This window comes from Hirundo rustica, chromosome 3 (genome assembly GCF_015227805.2).
Source record: "Hirundo rustica isolate bHirRus1 chromosome 3, bHirRus1.pri.v3, whole genome shotgun sequence".
NCBI lineage: Eukaryota > Metazoa > Chordata > Aves > Passeriformes > Hirundinidae > Hirundo > Hirundo rustica.
The window spans coordinates 100,348,451-100,370,585 of NC_053452.1; the positions used below are offsets into that span (position 1 = coordinate 100,348,451).

At 41.4% G+C, this 22,135-nt stretch overlaps 1 protein-coding gene across 2 annotated transcripts in view; it reads left to right on the forward strand.

Annotated features, from left to right (window-relative positions):
- The first annotated feature begins 4,422 nt into the window (after window positions 1-4,422).
- RNF144A (ring finger protein 144A) overlaps window positions 4,423-22,135 on the forward strand; it is a 63,395-nt gene continuing 45,682 nt past the window's right edge. For both annotated transcript variants that reach the window (XM_040058359.2, XM_040058357.2), the window contains exons 1-2: window positions 4,423-4,502; window positions 19,249-19,331. The gene's annotated coding sequence lies outside the window, so the exon portion shown is untranslated. The remainder of the gene's footprint in view (window positions 4,503-19,248; window positions 19,332-22,135) is intronic.

Below are 22,135 nucleotides of genomic sequence, written 5' to 3' on the forward strand. Positions count from 1 at the left end.
ATTTGCAATGTCCTTAGTTTTAACAAATATTTACAGTGAGACATTGTTTTATTTTTGTTAATATCTCCATTTTCCTTTCATCTGCAAATATTGATTATTTTAAACTATTACTGAACTGTGGGCATACAGTTCTGATGAAGATTCCTTCTCAAATTAATTAATACCATCTAGAACAACCTAACATATATCTTCTGTTGCATACTAGCTCTTTATTTTGCTAAGCCATGGAACTACAAACAACAAAGTTCATATATCAAGCACCCTTGATATATACCCTTATTTTAACCTGAAGACATTAAATGACAATAATCTGTTTTTGTGTGAGAATGGCTTTTAAGAGCAGGTAGCATCAATATAAAATACAAATAATTAAAAAAAAAAAAATCCTCAAAACCTGAAAAATAATCTTATGTACTGCCCTCTTTCTTGTTTTTGTGGCAATTTTTATGGCTTTATAATTGCAGGTTTTCAAATTCAACTAATCCCATCCTCCCTCTGTCTGAAGGACATGGGGACATTGCACAGAGCAGAAGTGAGACGACAGTCCTCATTCATCCTGTCCACTGAACTCAATGTCTGCACTGTCTCACACATTTAAATATTTGCAGCAGTTGGGAGCCAGCATGCATTAAATGTACCACATAGAGAAAATTACACCTTCCTTCATTTTTTTGGAAATGCTAGTTGGTTTTTTTAAGACGTTTTTGAAAGAAATGTTTTGCATCTTCAAAGTTGAAGGGGGAAAATGCTTAAGTAGGAACTGTTACTTCTGTGTAAAGGAAAGTGCACTTCTGAATACACTGTGAAAATATTTCCATTTATAATTCCTTCAGTTTCTATTTTTACTGTCCTAACTGTAAATATACTCGGTGCTCTTTTGTCCCTTTGTATTTTGCATTTTGCAATCACAACATTTCCTAGACGCTGACATTTCAGTATTTTCTTTTCTTGTATTAACAGTAAGTGACATTTAAAATGTAGCCCACACACAGTAACCCCACAGTCCTTTGGCAGCTATTTCACTGACCTTGGCTGGAGTTCTCCCTGGCTCTATGGGCAGTGAAAATATTAAATCTAGTCTCTTCCTCAGTACCTACACCACACTGATAGAAAAGAAGCATTTTCCTTTGCTGCTGGCTCAGTCCCAGCATGGGAAAAGATTTAGTGCATCAATGTACCAAAAAATCTACCACCCTGCAGCTTCTGCAGAAAATGCCAGCTGTAGCACAGTGCACAGATATGACGTACACAAACTCCTGCTCAGATCCAGAAATCCTGCCATTCTTGCTTTGCATTTTACCCTGAAAATTGCTATTTTTTTTGCTTCTTCTGTGCCTACAGAGGAAGCTGCAGGAGAAACAAGAAGGAGCTGAAAATGTCAAAAAATCCAGTAAATAATGCACATACATTTAAGATGGCTTTTGTTAGAAGGTTCTGTGTTCTTACCTTCTCAAAATGTTAGGGATTTCACACACCTCTTGTTACCATACATGATTAGTAAAAAGCTTCTGCTCTGTGTGATACCCTTTTTCAAAGGAAATATGAGTTGTGTACAGTGGAAATGAAGAATCTCACATTACAGTTTGAGAGTAATTTAAATTAATGAACAGCTATTGGCATTTCTATATGCAAAATGTATTGTTGTGTTAAAACAACAAAAATTTGGCTCCAGTTGATTAATCTAGTTTATTTAAAAAAAATAATTATTAAAAAAATTCATATTGGACCAAAAGTGGACTTTAGGCTTTCATTATATAGTAGGGGCTACCTTTCAGTATGGGACTAGAAAAGTAAAAGTGATTTCAACAGGGTTATTCCCCGGCTTAGTGATTACAGGTATGTTGTGATTCTGAAAAGTCAGGATTAAATTTGTCTTATAAGCACAGATATGCTTAATTGTATGTTTGTGTATAGTATCATATTATTGCAGCTATGCACCTGTTAAAAAAGCTGGATTGAGAAGAAACTGACACTGCATTCTACTAACATCATACAATTGTTTCTATTTGTAAAATATTTAGAGAATGAGTGTTTGGGAAGATGACTTCTGATAAAATTGTGGCTATACCTTGGTTAATGAGTAGAATTGTCACTTAAGATGCACTTTAGGATGCCCTCTTTCAGTGTGAAGGATATTGATATATCTGAATGTTACAAATGGTGAATTTTGGAGTAATAGTGTCAAATAATTAGTGCTAAGTATTTCATGAGTATTGCACCTTTCAATAAATATTTCTATTTTCCTAAGTTTGTCCGTAATTTTATATTTTTTTTTTTTTTTAATAGAAGTCATACTAGCAGAATGTGTGGCTGCTAGTAGAGAGATTTACAAGAGATCTGTAATTCTGGATGCATTTAGTCTGTATTTAGCGGGGGGAGAGGGGGCTTGCACGGTGCCAAGGGCAGCATCTAGGCCGAAATGGAGAACAATGGTGGTGATTCTCCTCCTGATGAAAGGGACTTGTTACAAGCCTGAGTGGACTGGTCTGTGCTGGGAGAAGACAGCTCAAATACCTTGTGCTGTTCAGATGACAGCCGACACGAAAGGCGCAGCAATCCATAAATATCCGAGGACAAAAATAAGATTATCTTTTGTTGTAGTAAAGGAGAGAGAAAAGCCAGTCTATTTAGAAGACTGAAGACAAGCAGCCTCTAAAGCTTATCTTCCATCTTCAGGCTCAGTGTAAACTCTTGCACTAGACAACGTCAAATTGAGCTTTTCACAGTATATGGCTGTGTGTGAGAGGATGCTTAGCTTTTTTACCCCCGCTTTGCCACCACCCCCGCACATTGCGGTGGTGTGAGGGTGCCCAGCAGCAGTGCCGCAGTGAGATGCTGTGTACCCCGTGCCCGGGGCTGCTGTGCTGTTGTGTGTCACTCCAGGCTGGCTGCTGGTCTGTGTGTGTGTGTGTGTGTGTGTGTGACCCCAGGCTGGCTGCTGGGCTCTGTGTGTGTGTGTGTGTGCGTGCGTGTGCGTGTGTCACCCCAGGCTGGCTGCTGGGCTCTGAGTGTGTGTGTGTGTGTGTGCGTGTGCGTGTGTCACCCCAGGCTGGCTGCTGGGCTCTGTGTGTGTGTGTGTGTGTGTGTGACCCCAGGCTGGCTGCTGGGCTGTGTGTGTGTGTGTGTGTGTGTGTGTGTGTGTGTGTGTGTCACCCCAGGCTGGCTGCTGGGCTGTGTGTGTGTGTGTGTGTGTGTGTGTGTGCGTGCGTCACCCCAGGCTGGCTGCTGGGCTCTGTGTGTGTGTGTGTGTGTGCGTGTGTCACCCCAGGCTGGCTGCTGGGCTCTGTGTGTGTGTGTGTGTGTGTGTGACCCCAGGCTGGCTGCTGGGCTCTGTGTGTGTGTGTGTGTGTGCGTGTGTCACCCCAGGCTGGCTGCTGGGCTCTGTGTGTGTGTGTGTGTGTGTGTGACCCCAGGCTGGCTGCTGGGCTCTGTGTGTGTGTGTGTGTGTGCGTGTGTCACCCCAGGCTGGCTGCTGGGCTCTGTGTGTGTGTGTGTGTGTGTGTGACCCCAGGCTGGCTGCTGGGCTGTGTGTGTGTGTGTGTGTGTGTGTGTGTGTGTGCGTGCGTCACCCCAGGCTGGCTGCTGGGCTCTGTGTGTGTGTGTATGTGTGCGTGTGTCACCCCAGGCTGGCTGCTGGGCTGTGTGTGTGTGTGTGTGTGTGTGTGTGTGTGTGTGTGTGTTTCACCCCGGGCTGGCTGCCGGGCCGTGTCACGCCCTCAGCGGCGCGGGCGAGGGCTGAGCTGCCCCGGTTGGATCCGCCAGGCAGCTCCCATCGCCTGCGGTTCCTGCCGTGCCTCCTGCCTGCCGCAGGAGGATCGGCCCTTGCTCCGCACGCACACCAACACCAAGCTCGAACAGCTCCCGCAGAACAGCCGTGCCCGCCATGGTTCCCGTGCCTTGCCCTCCCTCCTCCCCCGGCAGGCAGGACAAACCCCCCGCCTCTTCTGCACAACCAGCTCCGTTGTTCTCTCTGCCGCTGACGGACCTGCTGGGCCCGGCCCATCACGCTCAGCCAACCCGAGGTGCTATTGCTTCAAGCAGATGAAAAGCCCCACAGTAAAACCGGCGGCTCGGCTCGGCTCGGCTCGGCTCGGCTCGGCTCGGCTCGGCTCGGCTCGGCTCGGCTCGGCACTCTCGTGTCCGCGGCGCTGCCAAGAGGGAATCCCGGGATCCCCGCGCCCGGGGCCGGGCCGCGCCTCCCGCCGCCGCCAGGGGGCGCCGCTGGGCCCAGCGCGGCGCGGCCGCTTTAAAGTGGGCGGCGGCGCGAGCGCGGCCGTTAATGGCGCCCGCCCGCCGGGGGCGCGCCCGCCCCCGCCCGCCCTCACCCCACCCTCCTCCTCCAGCGCCGGAGAAAAGACCGGGAGCGGCGCCCGCCGCGCACACTCCGGCTCCGCGGGGGGTGGAGACCATGCCTGGGGCGGCGGCGTCCTGCCGCGGCTCCGCGGGATAGCGCGGGACAGCGCCGCGGGCCGCCCCGCGCCGGCAGGGGCTGCGGCCGCACGGTAAGCGCCCGGGACGGCGGGCGGAGCGGCCGGCGGCGGCGGGGACGCCTCCCGGGGCGGTGGGACCCCGATGGTCCCCGCGGCGGGGCAGCGGGAGGCGGCGCCGGAGCGCGGGGGCACCCACGACCCCATTACGTGTGGGGCTCTGCCGGGCGTTCTCCGCGGCGGCGGTGTCCCCGGCGCTGCTGCCCGCCGGAGCCCCCGGCCGGCAGGGCGCTGTGTCGGGAGCGGTGCCGGGCTGCGGGGCGGGCACGGCGGGGCGCAGGCTGCCGGCGGGAAGCGCTGCCGCCGGCGGAGCGCAGCGCTGGGGCCGTAATGACAGCGGCTCCCCGACCCCGCGTGTGCTCCGTCTTGGGGTTTCCATAAACGAGCGAAAACGTGTCGGAAGAGCCTAGTGCCCTGGAGTGCAGTAGCCCTTTTTTGGGGAGGGCGAAATAGTGAGTATAGGGGTCTGTGGAGTGCTATCCTCAGCCGGTGTTCTCAGTACAAGCGGAGTGTGCAGCCTAAGGAGAAACCAGATCGTTTGGGTTGCAGGGCTGGAAGGAGTAGGAGTAAGGTTTGCGTTTTCCTTCCCTGAGCTGAAGTGATGTTACCGTTGCCTTTTTTTGAGCTCTTGGAAGAACCCTTAGGTACGATGATGAGGTTGTCTCCTCACCCGCTGGATCAAGGTTATCTTGTTCCTAAACAGATCAGGCCCTGCATCATGTGTTTATTGCTTCTATAGAACTGGAACAGAGAGTGTCAGCAGAGCAGGCTGATGGAAGAAGATAGCAGCTGTTTGAATTTTTGCTGTATTCTTGGAAATACTGTCACTTCTGCCCTGGAACATAGCATTCCTGTTCTACAACAAGCATAAATGATGCTTTATAAATAGATTCATTTGTTTATATTGCTCCCCGTGTAGCCAAACAACTGTTTACATTGGGAAATAGATTGCTTCATTTCACATTAGCTTATCAGTGCTGGCCCAGGAGTGGCTAAACTGAAGTTACGTGTTCTTGGGCACAGTGCTACTGGAGAGATTACATCAGTAGTTTAAACTTCTGGTGGCTGGCCTGTCTGCTTGTGTGTGCTTCTCTCACAGGCATCAGAGGCTACTGAATGGGTGATTGTCGTGGTAAAAGAGTGTGTGGGGTTGTAGTATGATGAGGGGAAGATTTGTGCCGTTAATGAATATGCTTAGTTTATACTTTAATGGGACTTTACAGTGTGGGAAAACTTAGAATATTTTTTCCTTGCAGTGAGGTATCAAAGTGTCCTGACATAAAGTTTGTTAAGTACCCAAGAGAGGCAAGATCAAGGGAGAAAAGTGGTGGTAGGAGGGAAAAATAGTTCCTTTTGCTTAAGGAGTGTCTTGAAAAAGACAGGATTTCCCCCACCACCATCCTTGCCCCCTGGGATGAAGTTTTATTTCTTTACTCCCCCCTTTTCCCTGGCCATCATGTCTCATTATCCTCTTGTGCAGTCTGTGTATTATGATGGGGAGAAACCATCTGTGACTGAGATAATACTACAATGATAGGTGTTTTAATTTGATATAACTACTTTCAATAAGCCATCCTTTACATAAAACAGGGGGTTGATTCATATTCTAGGAGCTGCTAGATCAAATCATGAGTTTGTCTCTAGTTATTGTAGATTTTTGCCCTTGAAGCACAGTATTAAATGTTACACTTTTACACTATTAAAAGTAACACTTACCGACTTTTTTTTTTTTTTTTTTCCCTAATTCAGCATTTTAAGGCAATAATTTGTAGGGGAAAAAAGACTAAATAGTTGCTTAACTTTTTTGGTTTTAAGTATGGTTGGGGTGTGGGGGTTTTTTTTGTTGTTGGGGTTTTTTTTGTTTTTTTTTGTTTGTTTGTTTGTTTGGGTTTTTTGGGTCTTTTTTAAACTTCTGACAACTTTTCTTTCAGTTAAGCCAAAGGACAAAGCTGCTGTCTTAAACATGAGTTTTGGCTGCCTGCAGTGTCATATAGTGGGTATGAATGGCTTCTGTGTATCTGCTGTATTTTCAAGAATGCTCTCATAGGCTGGCAGAAAACTCTTATTTGCTCTCACAGTGCTGAATCAGGGAAAAATAATGGCTCTGATCATCCTGCAAGCCTGGTCGGCAAGCACAGACCTTTTCTATCCTAGAGACTTGATGCAGCAGGGGAACTGGAACCTGTTATGCTTACCACCATATTTCCTGTGGGTTAGTTACGCAGTTGAGTTGTAGCCTGTGGTTTGATTAGAAGACTTGCTTTTCATCGTGTTCCTTTTCACATCTTGATTTACAAAAGGGAAATGGAAAACAATTGCAAACTAACCCACCATTTGTTTTGAATGGTGTAGTGATTCTGCTGTGTCTAACTTGGGCTGTGGTCAGCTGTTCTTTTTATAAGGCAATATCCCTTTCTGTATTGCTTTGCAGAAACAAGCTCATAAAATTCATCTTTCCCTGACCTTTTGAAGGGGATCAGACAAAAAGATCGTAATGATAATGTCTGTTTTTCGCTTCTGATGGCTGGGAGGAACTGTTGAAAATAAACTCTTTTGGATGCTTGCTGCAAAGTGATAGGAATGGTTTTTTGTATTTCCTAATCAGCTGGGATCAGAAATGCTTACAGTTTTTCTGCATATGCAGTCAGCAAATTCTGGAGTTGGCAGTGATAGTATAATATGGATTTTCAAATGTTTGCTGATGGTACCATTTATAGTGATAACACCATTAAGTGTCTTTTCTCAAAAAGGCTGAAGAAAATGAGGAACAGAGAAAGTGAATCAGTATGTGTGGTAATTTTTTTATTTTCTGTGAAGACAGAATAACTTGTAAGATGGTTCTAGACTTGGCATGACTATGTTATTTCCTTTTTACAGCAGCATTTTTACCTTTTTATTCGAAGAATATCAAGTGAGTGGTAGCTTTTTGCATTGAAACACCTTGCTGTTATGTTCCAGGTACCACTATGACAGTTTAATACAACTTCATCCTGTTTATATTGAATGGAAATTACTTGTGATTGAAAAAATGCACTAAAGCTTATTAAATATAACCTTTTTATTCTTCTTGATGTCTGATGGATCATCTGAAATACTTCACTTCAGAATGTGGATGGGTCTGGCAGGTTGTCTGGAAAATAAAGTTCTAGCTTACCAGGTTCAGGCGTAATTTTTTTCATTACATACAAATGTTCAGCTTTGTTTTCACTGATCACTGCTTTGCTTGTGACCAGCCAGACTCCATAATTTTGGAGTCTTTATTTTTGAATTTCACTTGGAAGTTTTACTGACTGTTCTGTTTCTGGAGTATTTGGGTTATTTCCTGTAACCATAAAACTCCAATATGAACTCCAAGCTATGAAAGTTATCACTATGGTTTTTGGAGACAGTTTCAGCTGACCAGCCTTTGTCCCAACTCTACTCTCTAATAAATAGAACATATATAGGATAAGAATTGTACACTGTTCTACACGTCCAGTCCTTGCAGGGGATTCTTATATTTAGCCAGGAATATGAAATATGGGGAACATGAAAATGAATTAGGAAAATATATTGAGGCAAAAATCCATTATTAGCCTTTGATAGTCTGGTACATGATCAGCTTCTTATGTGCTTATTATTTATGTCATTGCTGTTCAGCAGTTGATTTGCTTCATGTTTGATTGCTGATGAGGATCTGTGTATGGATTTTATATTCTCACAAATATTAATTGCCTTCTATATATACATTTTTATGTGTATGTATATAAAACATATGCTATCTACAACATTTTATGCAATGTATGTTTATAAAGATATATTTTTTACTTTTTGTTTCTGTAAATGGCATGTGATGGGGGCAGGTAGGACAGAAGCATCAGGAGTGGTTTGCATTTTGTCCTCCTACACAGTGTTTTCAGTCAGACCTGCCTCCCTGCAGTGACCACACAGGATGGTTGTGGTGATATGGGTGAGCAGAGTCTGTTCCTTGCCCAAATGCCCCCTCCCTGGGGTGGCAAGAAGAGTCTTGCTGCATTCTGTAAAGCTACTGTATTTTTCTGGGTCTGATGCTTCAAACAGTGTTTGTCCTTTTAGGAAGAAAATGAATGGTTTTTAAGTCTGGGTTTCCTTCTATTACTGCGTAAGGGAAACAGTTTTCCCTTCATCTCTCTATTCCCATATTAAGAAATACATCCTTCCAGACAGAATGAGAGCAATGCTCTGTGACTTGTGTGGTCAGGCTCATGTCTCCAGTGCAGTCTGGTAACAGAAAATGCAAGTTCAAGACAAAGCTATGCACAGTCAGTATATATATTTTTAGCCAGGTTTTCTGAGAAAATAGAGATTGCGTGCAACTCTCTGTGAGTGTCTGACTTTCATTCTTGCTCTTAATTTCTAAACCTTTTGAACAATTCCAGTTGCATTTGTGAGAGAGTGGTATCTTATTTCCAATAAACCTACACTTTTTCTGGCAGTAGGTAGCCTTGGCAGATGGAAAGATGCCTGCTGAAGGATATATTGAAGTCTGAACTCTTCCTGCAACTTTGATACACATTCCTAAGAAACTGGGTTTTACTGGCTCAGTTGCTTACAAATCAACTTACATTGTGTTCCTATTTTTTGACACTGTTTCAAATTATGCCATTCCTTCATTTCTGAATACTTTTACAACAGTTTTGAATATGAGGAAGAGCAAATGTTTAATTTTTAGACACAAGCAGCTTTATAATATGGCAAAACTTGCATGATGAGAAAAGAAAGATTTATTGGTTTTTAAAAGGTTTTATTTTATTATTGTTCTTCATATGTCTTGCTTATGTGAATTCTTGTTTGTTAAAATAATTATTTTATCTCTTGTCTTTTATTAATTTTGCTTTGTAATAGCAATTCTTTAGACAACCAGGAACTTTTTTTTTTTGTAGTTGTATGAAGATTATTCCCCAAATGGAACAGGACTTAATGGCATGCAAACTGAAACAGTTCAGTCTTAATTCTGTATTTCTCCTCAGTATTTGTTTTCTGTAAACAGACTCTGTGTGAACCTTTCAGTTAGCTGATCACTTTTGCACACTGCTATCTGTTGAATACATCTTGTGGTCTTTGTTTGTCTTGTCATGCTGACTTGATTAATGTTGTACCATCATCTTCCTTCATGAATAATGTATTTCCTGTCATGCAGTTGGAGCCTAGAGGAGAAAACACCTACACCTCCTTTCTTAGATTAATTATGCATTACTTTTACCTTTGATGTGTACTGTCCTTACTTTGGTGGAAAAAGTGCTGACCAAAAGATATATGTTGAGGTGTGTTAGTTTTGTGGAAAGGCAGATTGTATTTAAATTTAAAAACAAACCACCAAACCAAGCCCCAACTTTTATTAGAGCTTTCAGGTTTTTTTCTTTATACTTCTGATATTTATTGAAATCTTACATTTTGAAAGGTTTTCTGGTGATTTCTCTCTACTTTAAATCACCAGGTTTTGCTGGTGTCAGTTACTCTTAGGGGTGTGTGTGTGTTTAACTTTCTAGCAAAGTTGTGACAATATTCGTTAGGTCTCACTGTTGCAGGAAAGCTGTGAGAGGTCGGATAACCACAGTCACAGCTGTAGGATTCATGTGCCAGCTCAAGTGGGCTGTTGATGGTTATTCCATCTTGTTCGGTCTCATTGATCCTCAGGACCACACTTGGAGCGTGCTGGGCTCTGTCTTGCTCCAAAGACTCAGCTGAGGTCCTCAGCTTTGTGCCTCAGGCAGAACAAAGCAGTTGTCTCTTCCTGTTAATTACTGAGAAGTGAAACCGATACAGGTTAAGCACAACATGGTGGTGAACCTCGTAGCTGCTACAGGAGCTGAAGCCAACCACGTCCTAAGGGTGGAGGATGTATTTTCTGTAGATCTGATGGTAAGCAAAAAAAAAAAAAAAAAACAAACCACAACAACAACCAAAAAAAACCAAAAAAACCCCCATCAAAACAACAACAGGAAAAACCCAAACAAACAAAACAACAACAAAAAAAAGAACCAAAACCACAAACCACCAACCTTTGAAGTTTATAGATGCTTGTCCATTCACACTCATCTGCAGAGTGTAAGTTTATCTCAAGGCTACAAGCTTGTTTGTTTCTCTTTATAATATGATGTGACAGTCCCTGGCCTTGGGGAAGGTTGTGCTGGAAGAATTGGAATGCTCAGAGCAGTGCTGCTGACCCTGGCACCTCTCCATGCTGTTGTTGGCTCTGCTCTGTGTATTTGGTTGTGCCCTGTACTTTGGATCCTCGTGGCTCTGAGGGAGCCATTCTCTGCAGTGTGAGTTCATCCTTCTCCCCACTGTAGTTTTTCCACCTCTGCTGCTTGTTGAAGCAAACAGCTTGGCTCCATCAAACTGCTGCTGTCACTGGGCATCACATGTGGTGGTGTTCAGAATATGTAACCTCACGTCACCTATCTGCTTTCTTGTATGATGGGATGTCCCACTGGAGAAGCAGCACTGGCTCTTTGCATGGATTAATGTCTGAAAATCCATTCTTAAAGGTTTTACCACTGGCTTTTATTGAGGGTGAAACATAATAGTTCTTAATGGTTTTACCGTCTTAACCCCTTTGCATCTCTAGAGTCACTTAGGAGTGTGATAAGCCACTTGTCTGGCTTTTCTTTTGTTCTAGCTGTCATTGTCTTAAAATCTTGCTTCAGAGGGAGCAACAGGGTAGTTCATGTTACATATTTAGTCAAAAATCAAAATATGACAAATTCATAGACAACCCATGAATCCTAAAAATATGATAGTCTTTTTAGCAAACTGTCAGTTAGTGCTAAATATTTGCATCAGTCACTTCACATTTCCATTAGCTCCTTAGAAAGCTGAAGTTCACAGATTTGAATGAAATATAATGTTTGACTGTGTTCCCTGCTTTTCAATTTAGACTACTGCTGTGAAGCTTTTTTATAGTTACAGATAAATGTGTTTTCAGGGGCTGCTCTTTTTTGGAAAGTTTGCCATTTTGCTCTGTCTTCTCTGAAAGGTCTGCATGGGGTTTTGGGGGGTTTTCTTTGGTTTGACTTTGTTTCCTGTCTTCCATGATTCTACTGTATTGGACTTCAGACCAACACAGGCATGTCCTTGTAACTTTTATTAACAGGAGTAGTTGCTTTTGGATGGGATGATTCACCACAGCTGCCAATATAAGGAAGAGTCAAACCATCGTGCCCCTTCATTGTGCTAATAATAGTGATGTACCATTTTGCTGGCTGGCAACACTGCTGTTAGTGGCAGCTTCAGGAGGGGTTGCTGCAAGGGCAGTGAGGATCTCTGCTTTTTTTCCCTTCCACCTTAGTATCTTTTCTCGTGCAGCTTCGTTTCTCACCCCATGAAACTGAATCCGTCCTTTTTCATTGAAATAACAGTGTATTTTCACTGTGCTGTCAAATAATTCTTATCTTGAACTGTGGAACGGCAAAGATGGTGCTATTTTTGGAGGGGAAAAAGACCCACAAAAAAACCTGGAAAACAGAATGTTTTTTGTTCTGTGCTGGACAGGTTGCTAATAAAACTATAACCTGGAGAGTTCCAGAGCAAAACAATATGTGCACATAAGGATGTCCTTTCAAAATCATCTCAATTAATGTGAAAATCCACTTGTTTTCTCAATAATAAGGGAGTTTCTATGTGATTGCCTTAACATGGGACTTATCCAGCCCTGGTGGTTATGAAGAATTCACAGCATCTAGAGCTTTAGAGGAAAGAGAGGAAATAATTCTCTTTAAAAAAAAAAAAAATCTTTACGGTCAAAGAAACTTAAAACAAGCAGGCTGAAATGAAAGACGGTATGTGTCTGAGCTCTTGGAAATTGCCGAAAGGCTGCAGAAAGTTAGTATCTGACCATCAGCAAATAAATCTTCCTAGAAATATGTAGGAAATGCTCTTTGTGGGAGCTGTAGACCTGAGTTGAGATATTTCATATTAGCTAAAGTCTGTGTTTGCTCTTCAACTGTTTCAGTGCTTGAGTGGGAGAAAACTGAGGTTACTCAAGGAGATTGTTCCCAGACATTCATCAGGCTTTGATTTTTTTCATTCAGTGGAAATATGTACAACTCCACTACCTGAAAACAGTAAATGCTGTAACAAGGAAATAAAGAATAATTTTGAAGACTTGTGTTCCTATTATATACAGGCACTTCATTTTTGAATATGTGCATCAGATAAAGCACATCATGTTTTAATGCATTTATTGAATGCTCAAAAGGGCTTTGTAACAGAACCTTCTGTGATTGCAGCATTATGTTCTTAGGGAGTCTAAGTGCCAAATTGACTTTCTCTTTAATTGAGGTGGCTCCTGACATTCAAAACTATTACATACCAACAGTGATGGAAAGTCTGCAGGGATCAGAAAAGATTCCCTCATTTAGCAGAGAACATTTTTTCCTAAACATACTGTTTTCATATTTCTTTAAAACAAGTTACTTTTCATAATAATAATACAAAAAGCCCTCCTCCAGTTTTTTCACCTCCATATTCTTCTTCCTACTCAGCAGCCATTCAGTACATGGAAATGAGGATATTTTGAAGTAGAGATACTTTGCATAAATTATTTCCAAAAATATTTGCCAGATTTGAATGTAGATGTCTTCTGTGGATGTTAACAAATAATCAGTATAATGAAACTGTCAAAGAAAAAAAAAGTGAACTCAGAAAACAATAATGTAAATACAGTGGTTTTCCTCTCAATTCAGTATATTTTGGTAGATGTTATCTATTCCAGGGAAGTACCACATATGCAAAGAGTGGCTTTGGGGCAGTCTGTCCCAAAATAAACAAATGTTGGGCCTCTGATGGTACATCTTAAACTGTATGAATTTTTAATATGTGAAGGTTTGATGTGCCCACCAATGACTGAGCAGTGCTGTGTGATGGGAAAGATGTGAATTATTTGGGAACCTTCTCAGAGGACTGTCTGGTGTTAGCCATGAAGCAGCTAGGTTGAATGGGCCTTTGGCTGCTGTGGTGTTATGAATTGCAGCATTGCATGCCTTGTCATAAATGAACATACAGGGAAAGGGCTGTGTACTCTGTATGTGGGGCTGTATTTTCCTTCATGACAATTCCTATTTGGATCTTTTCCTTCTTTTCACATGCTGTCCCTGTGTTCTCCTGTGTGTTAGGAGGGGGGTGTTGTTTAGTTGACTTAGTTTTGAGACTCCATGGGACACTTGAGGCAGAAAACTGAAGATGATAATTTGAATGTAATTCCCTTTTCCATCCAAGAACCATAGTCTTCTCTTAACTGATAGTGTCTTTGGGAAATGTCTGATATGGCACAAGATAGAGTACTGACAGTCACCTTGAGACAGCTCTCATCCAACAGACATAGGGAGAGTACCCCAGAAGTTTCAGGGTTACAGGGAGCATATGCTTTGGGATAATGCCATTTTATAAGTTTCTTCTTGCCTCCTGTTTTGCCTTTATTTTGGCTGTGCAGCTCACTGCCAGTCACAGTGATTGGAGCCATTTCCAAGTCAGTCCATCTGGCTTAGCCTATGCAAAATGCATTTGTACCTCTGTTCACATCCATGCCTCTTGGTGTGTTGTGTGGCCACTCTGTAGCCTGAAAGGAGTTGCTGGGTGTGTTTCTTTTCACCCTGGCCATCTCCTGTGTGGTCCAGTTCCAAGAGGGAAGGAATGTGAATCTAGGGTCTTCAGCATGGAAGAGAATGTTTACTTTATTTCTCTCAGTCAAATACCTCGTGTGTTTCAATGTATCTGAGATTGTGGGCATCTACTTTGGTCCATTTGTGACTGACTGACAAAATGAGGTCAGGTTAAGTCTGTGTTGATTTCTAGGTCAGCCTGAACCTTAGATCCCTTTTTAGTTTAATTTATCTCTAGTACTTGTAAGTGAACAATAACTTTAAAAATATTTGCAAATGAAGGAATTAAAAATGGGTTTATGTTCTCATACAATTATAAGAAAGTTGCAAAAGTTAGACTGTTTTTACACCACACTCAGGTCCCAGTTGTGGTCAAATTATTTTAATATTTTTCCCTTGGAAATTAGACTTGCCGTGTGGGAAAAGCATTTTTTTTCCCCTACACAATTATATTATTTTTTAAAATGGTGTGATATGCCTACCTCTACCTTTTTACAGGAAAATATATAATATTTAGTCAACTTTACTGCATTTGGGGACCTTCTGGAGGCTTAGAAAAGCTTGTCCAGTAAAATGAATATGAAATCATGATTTCATTATTTTAACTGAAGGTTTTGATTGTTTGTTCTTCATTGGAAGGAAAAATAAATACAGGGAAGACATTTTTCATTCCAGCTTTTTAATAAGCAGGTGTGTATGTGGCAGGGAGTTGTCTTCTCACCAAGGCTTAATTCTGTGTGCATTTCTATTATATATGTTGTAATAAACCTGATAATTAAATCCAGCCATCTCTTCCTAAAAATCTAAAATGACAAAGCTTCTTTAGAAGTGCATCCAAGAGTTAGTAGAGTAGTAATAGCTGTCAGGTTCAAAGCAAAGCTAGCAATTAAATCTTCTGGCCTATCATGCTAGAAATGTATTATATTTCCCTGTTTTCAGCACGCATTATCTCCTGTATTAGTATGAATGGATCTATTAAAATGCCTTTTATCACTGTGCTTTGAGCTTTTTCTGTCTTTATGAAATCATGTAGCTGCTTTCTCTAAAAAGCCTTTAAAGAGCTTCCCACATCTGATCTGATGAAAAGCACCTCAGCTGGGAACCAGCCAGTCAAATAGCTGTTCAGCCATGGTAACCTGAATAGCACTTGCCAAGAGAAAATTGTGTGGGATATGTAGACCAGAAGGAAGGAGGGGAAGGACTGTTGCAGGTGGGCAGCTTCCTACTCTGCTTCAGGGAATCCATGGGAATGTCATCTCCTGGCTTACAGCAGCATACTTAAGCTGGCACTGTGCATCAAGGAGCTTTACCCAGAGTTCATAAGTGCTTCTCTCTGCTCTAAGCTGTACACTTAAATTTTGCCTAAGTTTCCTGTTTTTGACTCTGCGTCTCCTTGGCACAGGGCTTAATTTGTTTGTGGCCTGTAAGTACGTGGCACAGCAGAATTTCCCTTTGACCAATGTGTTGTGCGCCTGGCTGCTGCGGGAGCTGGCACTGCTGAGGGATCTCATCTTTCATCCCCGTCCCGTCCCCCTGTGAGAAGGGCTGACAGTGTGGGACTGTATGAAATGCTATCTGCTGACAAAGCTAAGGAGGCTGGTTTTGGACATGTTTTGCATAATCACAAGTAGTCAGGACTGTAAGTAAAGTGAGAATCCATAGCCGAAACTCCTTCTTGTGCATATAACCTGTCAAACCTCATCCTCTTTCCTATGTGGCCTTTAGCAATTGTCCTTGGACCCTGTGGCCGCTGGGCTCTGACAGGATGAAGTGGACAGAGATGAGTTCATGGCCATTTGTGCCTCCTGGCTACTCTTGGCTGACACAAAAAACAGACGATGGGCTGTTACACAAACACAGAGTAGATCCCACAGCCTTTCTTTCCACATCTGCCACTGGTCCTGTGCGGACACTGACGCAGGTGTCTTAATTCTTCTGCCTGTCAGCTTGTGGCTCTGTACAGTAGAGCTGTCTTGTCAGGGAAACCATTACAGCACATCAGCAAAAGCCTGCTATGTGAATGGTGCAGCAACCAACTGTAAAATATAAACAAGTAGATAGGTATCTGTGGGAAATAAACTGAGAATCAAGATATCCCAGGACTGGGCCTAGTCAAGACACCATTTAACATTTTCATTTCTAAGACAGAAGCTTAAAAAAATCAAACATCCAATCATGCTGTTTACCAGATTGTAATAGTAAGTAGCCACAAAGAATGATTTATTTCTTTTTGATGAGTAAAACCAAAGGTATGTATACGGGATGTAGCTATTCAGGTTTCTTGGTGAAAAGTTTTCCAGACATGAAGCATGAGGGACTGCATCCTGGAAAACAGCAGCTCTGCAAAAGTGTAGGGATCAAGCTGGGTACAGAACTCTTAAGGTATCAGTGCACTGTTATAGGAAAGAAGAGGAGGCTAATTTAATCCTTGGTTGATGTGATTTATAAAATGAGCACTTTTTTCCTGGCATGCTAGAGGTATTATTAATGACAATAACACTCAAATTCTGTATCTGATCCTAGTTTTTGCATCTTTAAAAGGTCTTTTGAAAACCTTTGTGTGGTGTAGAAAGAGCCACAATAATTATTAGTAGTGAAAAAAATTCCTGGAAGTGATGTAATATGGAAAGGGTCGACTGTGAGCAGCTGCTTTTTTTTTTTTTTTCCCACCTGCATTTTTATTAGTAGTCACTGGATTCCTGTCCAGATAATTCTAATACAGACTTCATGTCATCCAAAGACAAATGTCTGAAAAAATGTTGAACGGATTGATTAGTCAGGTCATCTTTGTGAGATAAATTGCTTTGTTGCTGATGGATGATAAAATACTAGCAAAAGATGATCAAGAGAAAAGGCTAAGACTGAGAAGGTTGTTAAAATTATGGGATAAGCATTTAGGGGGGAAGTTTACATGAATTAAATAGCAACAAAAGAGTTAAAATAGCCCAGCGGCATGTGCAGAATATGACCATCGCTTATGTCCTTTCAGACATTCTTGAAGTAGGATTTCACTTGCTTGAAGCCTGAGAAAAGGATGAAGATTTTTCAGGATAAAAGGGTACCATTTTATACTCCAGGATAACATTTTAGTTGTCTTAAAGATCAGGAAAAAAGACTCTGTTTTATGTACATTATATGCATGTTCTTTCTACAGGATTTAGTCATACAATTTCTTGTTGAGTATAATGATCAGTCTGCAGGCTGGGGGATGGATGGGGTGCTGGCTATTTAATAAGAGCCTCTTGGGAAAGTTTGTGTGGGAGGGGAGATAAGCAGTTTGTCCACCTGTATAGAGCTTAACCAAGTAGCTGGAAAGCTCCAAAGAAATGTCAGAGAGAAGGGCTGAAATTTCCCATCTGGATAAGGAGAGAGAGACTTGGAGTAGGAGGTAAATCTGTGAGGTCCTTCTGTAGAGAGGATAAACTGAATGTTTGTGGTTGGAAGAGATTGCCCAGGAGCAAACAGGAGGAGTGACAAACACTGCTGATAAAGAACTATTTGTTTCCTCATGATCCCTCCCACCTTTCCAAGATAGAAGTGAGAGAGAGGGCCCCAGGAAGGCGGTGCTGGTAGAGCGGTTTGTGAAGTGCTGAGCAAGGTGCTGGCAAGGGCAAGGTTTTAAGAGGAAGAAAGAGATTAGGAGATGAACGTCAGATGAAGCTGATGCAATGACTAAGAGTGCTGGCCTAGGACAAGTTGCATGCTAAAGTGAAGGAGAGCTGGCAGAACAGATGAAAAACATCCATGGTAGAGCTTTAGGAAATGAGTTTGAAAGCAGCTTTAACACTAACCATAGCCTAACTGTACAAGAGACTGACCGTCTTAGCTACCTTGACAAGAAAGTGTGTTGTGCTCAATTCCTTTACTTTCCTGTTAAAATTGATTTTCCTCCTTCCATTTAGAAAGTGATAAGCATAACTAGAAACATTCTCAAGAGCTAAATGGAAAGGTGAACAGCTGTATCTCTTCAAACCAGTAAATTGCCCTTCCTGCCATTAGAGAAAGTGGTGAATCTCTTGAGGTTTCCAGCCCAAGGCAGGTAGTATGCCCAGGCAGTACTTGTTATCCATGTAAAAGCTACTTATCTTGCTGTTGGGGTACTTGGGAAATGTGTAATAATCTGTAGTGTTCAGGTTAGCAATCTGACATACATCCCATGACCCCAAAGTACGGGAAACAGTTTTCTTATTTTACAAGTAGATATGACACCATAATGAAAATAGATTTTGATTTTTTTCTCCTGAAAGGTCAAGATAATTTAGGAAGGGGACAATAAACAATTTTTGTAAGTTTCCTAATTTTCAAGCAAGATTTGCTTTAAAGATGTAGGAGAGGAAGGTTGAAGTGAGTAGGATGTGGAAGAAGTGTGGGGGTGAACCTTGTTTTGGCGATACAGCTGTTGGCTGAAAAACTGATCAGTAGCCTAGAATTTTGGAGTACATATATCTGAGCTTTTTTCGAGCATTGGTTGCCTGAGTAACAGTAATTACTGTTTGTTTTTTCTAGAAGTATGGTAGATATTTTTCCCATATCACATCTCCCTCTAAATGGAAATCTGTGGAGGATGAGAATGTTGCAGGAATTAAATGCTTACTTTTAGGAATTTTAAGTGTTAAGGCATACTTCAATAATTACAAATATTTTTAAATAGCGTGTTGTTTAAAACTTAAGATGAATAAGGAAGATGAGATTTTTTTGTTTGGCCATAAACTCTTTCCTAGCTGCTTTTTTTTTAATATATTTGGTAACAAAAGTCAGGTTTTATGTTTAAAATCTGCATACTAAGTTTGGGTAAATAAGTTTTATGAGTATTTGTTGGAAAAGAACTCAGCTGACGGTTTATTTCTGAGAAAAAACACTATTGGATAAATCTGAAAAATTGGAAATAGCTTGCAGTGAGAGTAGGACTCTGCCAACTGCTGTTTTCTGAATTCATAGAATCATAAAATGTAGTTGAAAAAGACCTCTAAGATCCTCAAGTCCAACTGTAAACCCTGCACTGTCAAGTCCACCATGAAATTTTGTCTGCTAAGACTATGCTGTCATAGAATTTTAAAAGCTGCGCGACAGAATGGAACTCTTAGTTCTGGTTTTATACAGTCAGTTGAAATAAAGTGTGACCCTTATATTTTGTCTTTCAGACTTGTCTAACGCTACCAGAATCACAGACTGGCTGGTGCTTTCTCATGGGATCCCTGTGACTGACAAAGGAGAGATTGCTGTGGTAGGTGTTTGCTTTGACTGTCTTGATAACACTTGGCCAGGGCACAGACAGGTGCAATTCTCAATGCAGCCACGCTTTCAGAGGACTCTGGTGCCAACAGAAGCCATGGGAGGGGAAAAATCCGCCTGAGAGAGGGGGTTTACAGTCTTTGGAATTTCTCTTGTGGTTCCCCCTAAAAGTGGAAGCCACATAGCCTGGGGTCATGTAGGAGGAGGGAATTTGTCAAAGTTTGCTTTTAATTATGGGGCTCTAACAGGAAAAGGGTTGATTAATTTACCAAAGAAATGTAAGAAAACATCTGAATCTGCATTCTAATTAGCTTTCTAGCAAAATCCAAGTCACGGACTTGTTTGATAGCAATCCTCAAAGCACGGTTTAATGGTACCACCTAAAATGGGCTTACTAGGCTTTCATTTTTAGGTCTCTACATAACACATATATGTGCATATATATATACATGTATAAAACACATATAAAAATATATCTTCATCTCTGTAACAGAATCTGTGCTTTCATGTATGACTTTTGATGTAATAATTCCGGTTCCCATGTAGCCATATGATCCTACTCCAAATAAGGGAGTGAGAAAATAAAGTGATTTCCTTTTTGTGATAGCTACAGTTCTATATGTACTCTATAGGAAATTATTGATATAATTGGTAAATGTATCTCCAGTCAAACAAAAAGCATAGCACATATTTATCTTTATCATAAGATCTTTTAGAAGGCAGCAGAACTTGTGTTTAAATAATGACACCTATCTATTTCTCTGTGGTTTGGAAAAGGTCATCCTGTGAATATCACTAGAGCTGCAAGTTCTGCATTATGCTTGCTCTAATGCAGAAATGCAGAAATAATGGCATTTTTAGATTTTTTAATTTTCCTGAGCTTGTGACTTGCTGTTGGTAGTTTTCCAGTTTTGCAAGCACTGCTGCTTTTGCTCACATTCATTTTCTGGAAATTGTACTAAGAAGTCATATACTTACTGACTAGCAGACTGTACAATTTTTTTCCCTCCTTTTCTTTGAAAGTCATGTTCTTGGCTTAGTTATTGAAGTGTAGTGGTGTTCTTACTTGACTGCTTTTGATTACAGGAAAAACCTCCTGTGAAAACATAATCATATCCTCATTGGCTTATATTTAAGTATTGAAGATTTTATGTAACAATGTGTATGCTCTGCTTGAGTAACATATCTTAATATAAAGAAGTTCTTCTTAATTATATAGCTAGTTGAAATATTTTTCATATGCCTCTTTTTCTTCTGCTCCATTTTTTAGTACTAAGTGGAAAAGTCTATATTTTCGCATCTTTTTTACAAGCAAAAATCAGAATGGGAGGGGGAAAGAAGAGAGATAACATTTATTTTAAAACCAAAATGTCTGATACTGTCTTTCATACCCCTTGCTTTAAAAAAAAATTGAGGTTAAAAAAAATAAACCTAGTTTTATTGTTTTCTTCTTTAACTATTTGATTAAAAATTTAAAAAGAAAGAAGCAGAAAGATTTTAATTTTTTTGTCTCACAGTGCTATAATTAATTCCTTTTATAAACTTTCAGCTTACAACTAATCAGCATTTTTCCTACTTCTAGAAAGCTATGCTAGGAACATATCACTCATTCCTGATGCTTAGAAACTTGAAAATCCTTATAAGAAGTGGGAAATGGCGAGTTTATGTGTGTCAGTATTTGGGGTCAGTAATTTCTTGAAACAGTTCTTTTCCCGTTTAGTGATGTACTTTACCCTGCATCCTGGATATTCAGGGAGTGACCTCTTCTTGATTTCCATGTGGGATGCTAAATGAGCCAAGGTCCCTCAGCCTCTCTCTTCCTTCCTTCAGCTCTCCATCCCTCTCCTGGAGTCCCATGCCTTCAGGCATAGTGGTCTGCCTCTGCACCCATTCACCACTGTGTTCTTTCAGCAGTGCAGCTCCTTCTGGTATCGCCTTGCTGTTTAGTTTTCTGCTGAGGTGCCTCTAGAGATCCTCAAACTTCTCTAGGCACCATATCCCATTTTCTGAAACATGAGGGGGAAAATGTGTGTAATGTACTCTCGGGAGCTGTGTCCACTGTCTTGGAAAAGCATGCATAACTGGTCAGTCCTTTTTTCACTTTGTCTAACAAGTAGAAACCTAAGTTGAGTGTGATATGTTCTGGCAAAAGTTGAACAACTGTGAACTTCTATGATCTTTCCTGGCCTTCGATCAGTGTGAGGGCAGCTCTGACATCTTGTGAATATAACACAGTTAAAATGTGCCTTGAGGTGTTGAATCTTTGTGCTGCCTTCCTACCCTGTTTCACTGAAATGGCTCTAAGGGATTACTGAAACGGGGCATGTCCTGGCAGAGATCTGTGTTGGAAAATATTTGTGGCATACAGATGATCATGAGGTATTTGTGTAAAGAATAAGAACATACCATACATAGCTGAGATGATTAATACAAAGCAGAGTAGCATTGCCCTCTGATTTTAGGCAAGACCCTGCCACTCCTGTCTGTGTAATAGTGAACATAGGGGGATGGCTCATAGATCTTTCCTAAGCATCTAGAGAGGCTTGTGCTCTTGTCATCTTTAGACATGTTTTCATAACTTGCTCCTGCTCATTAGTAGGGAGACAAGGGAGCAGATGGGGAGAGTCAGAGTTTGCCAGTAAAATGCAAAATTCTTCTCTAATGATCTAGTGTTGGCTTGAAATTGTCAGATTTTCTATTAGAGTTGATAATTTCTGTCTCATTGTTTATAAGCTTAAAATAGTTCTAATGTTTCGTTTCACGGTGGAACTAAGCAATCACAATATTTTGGCTTTG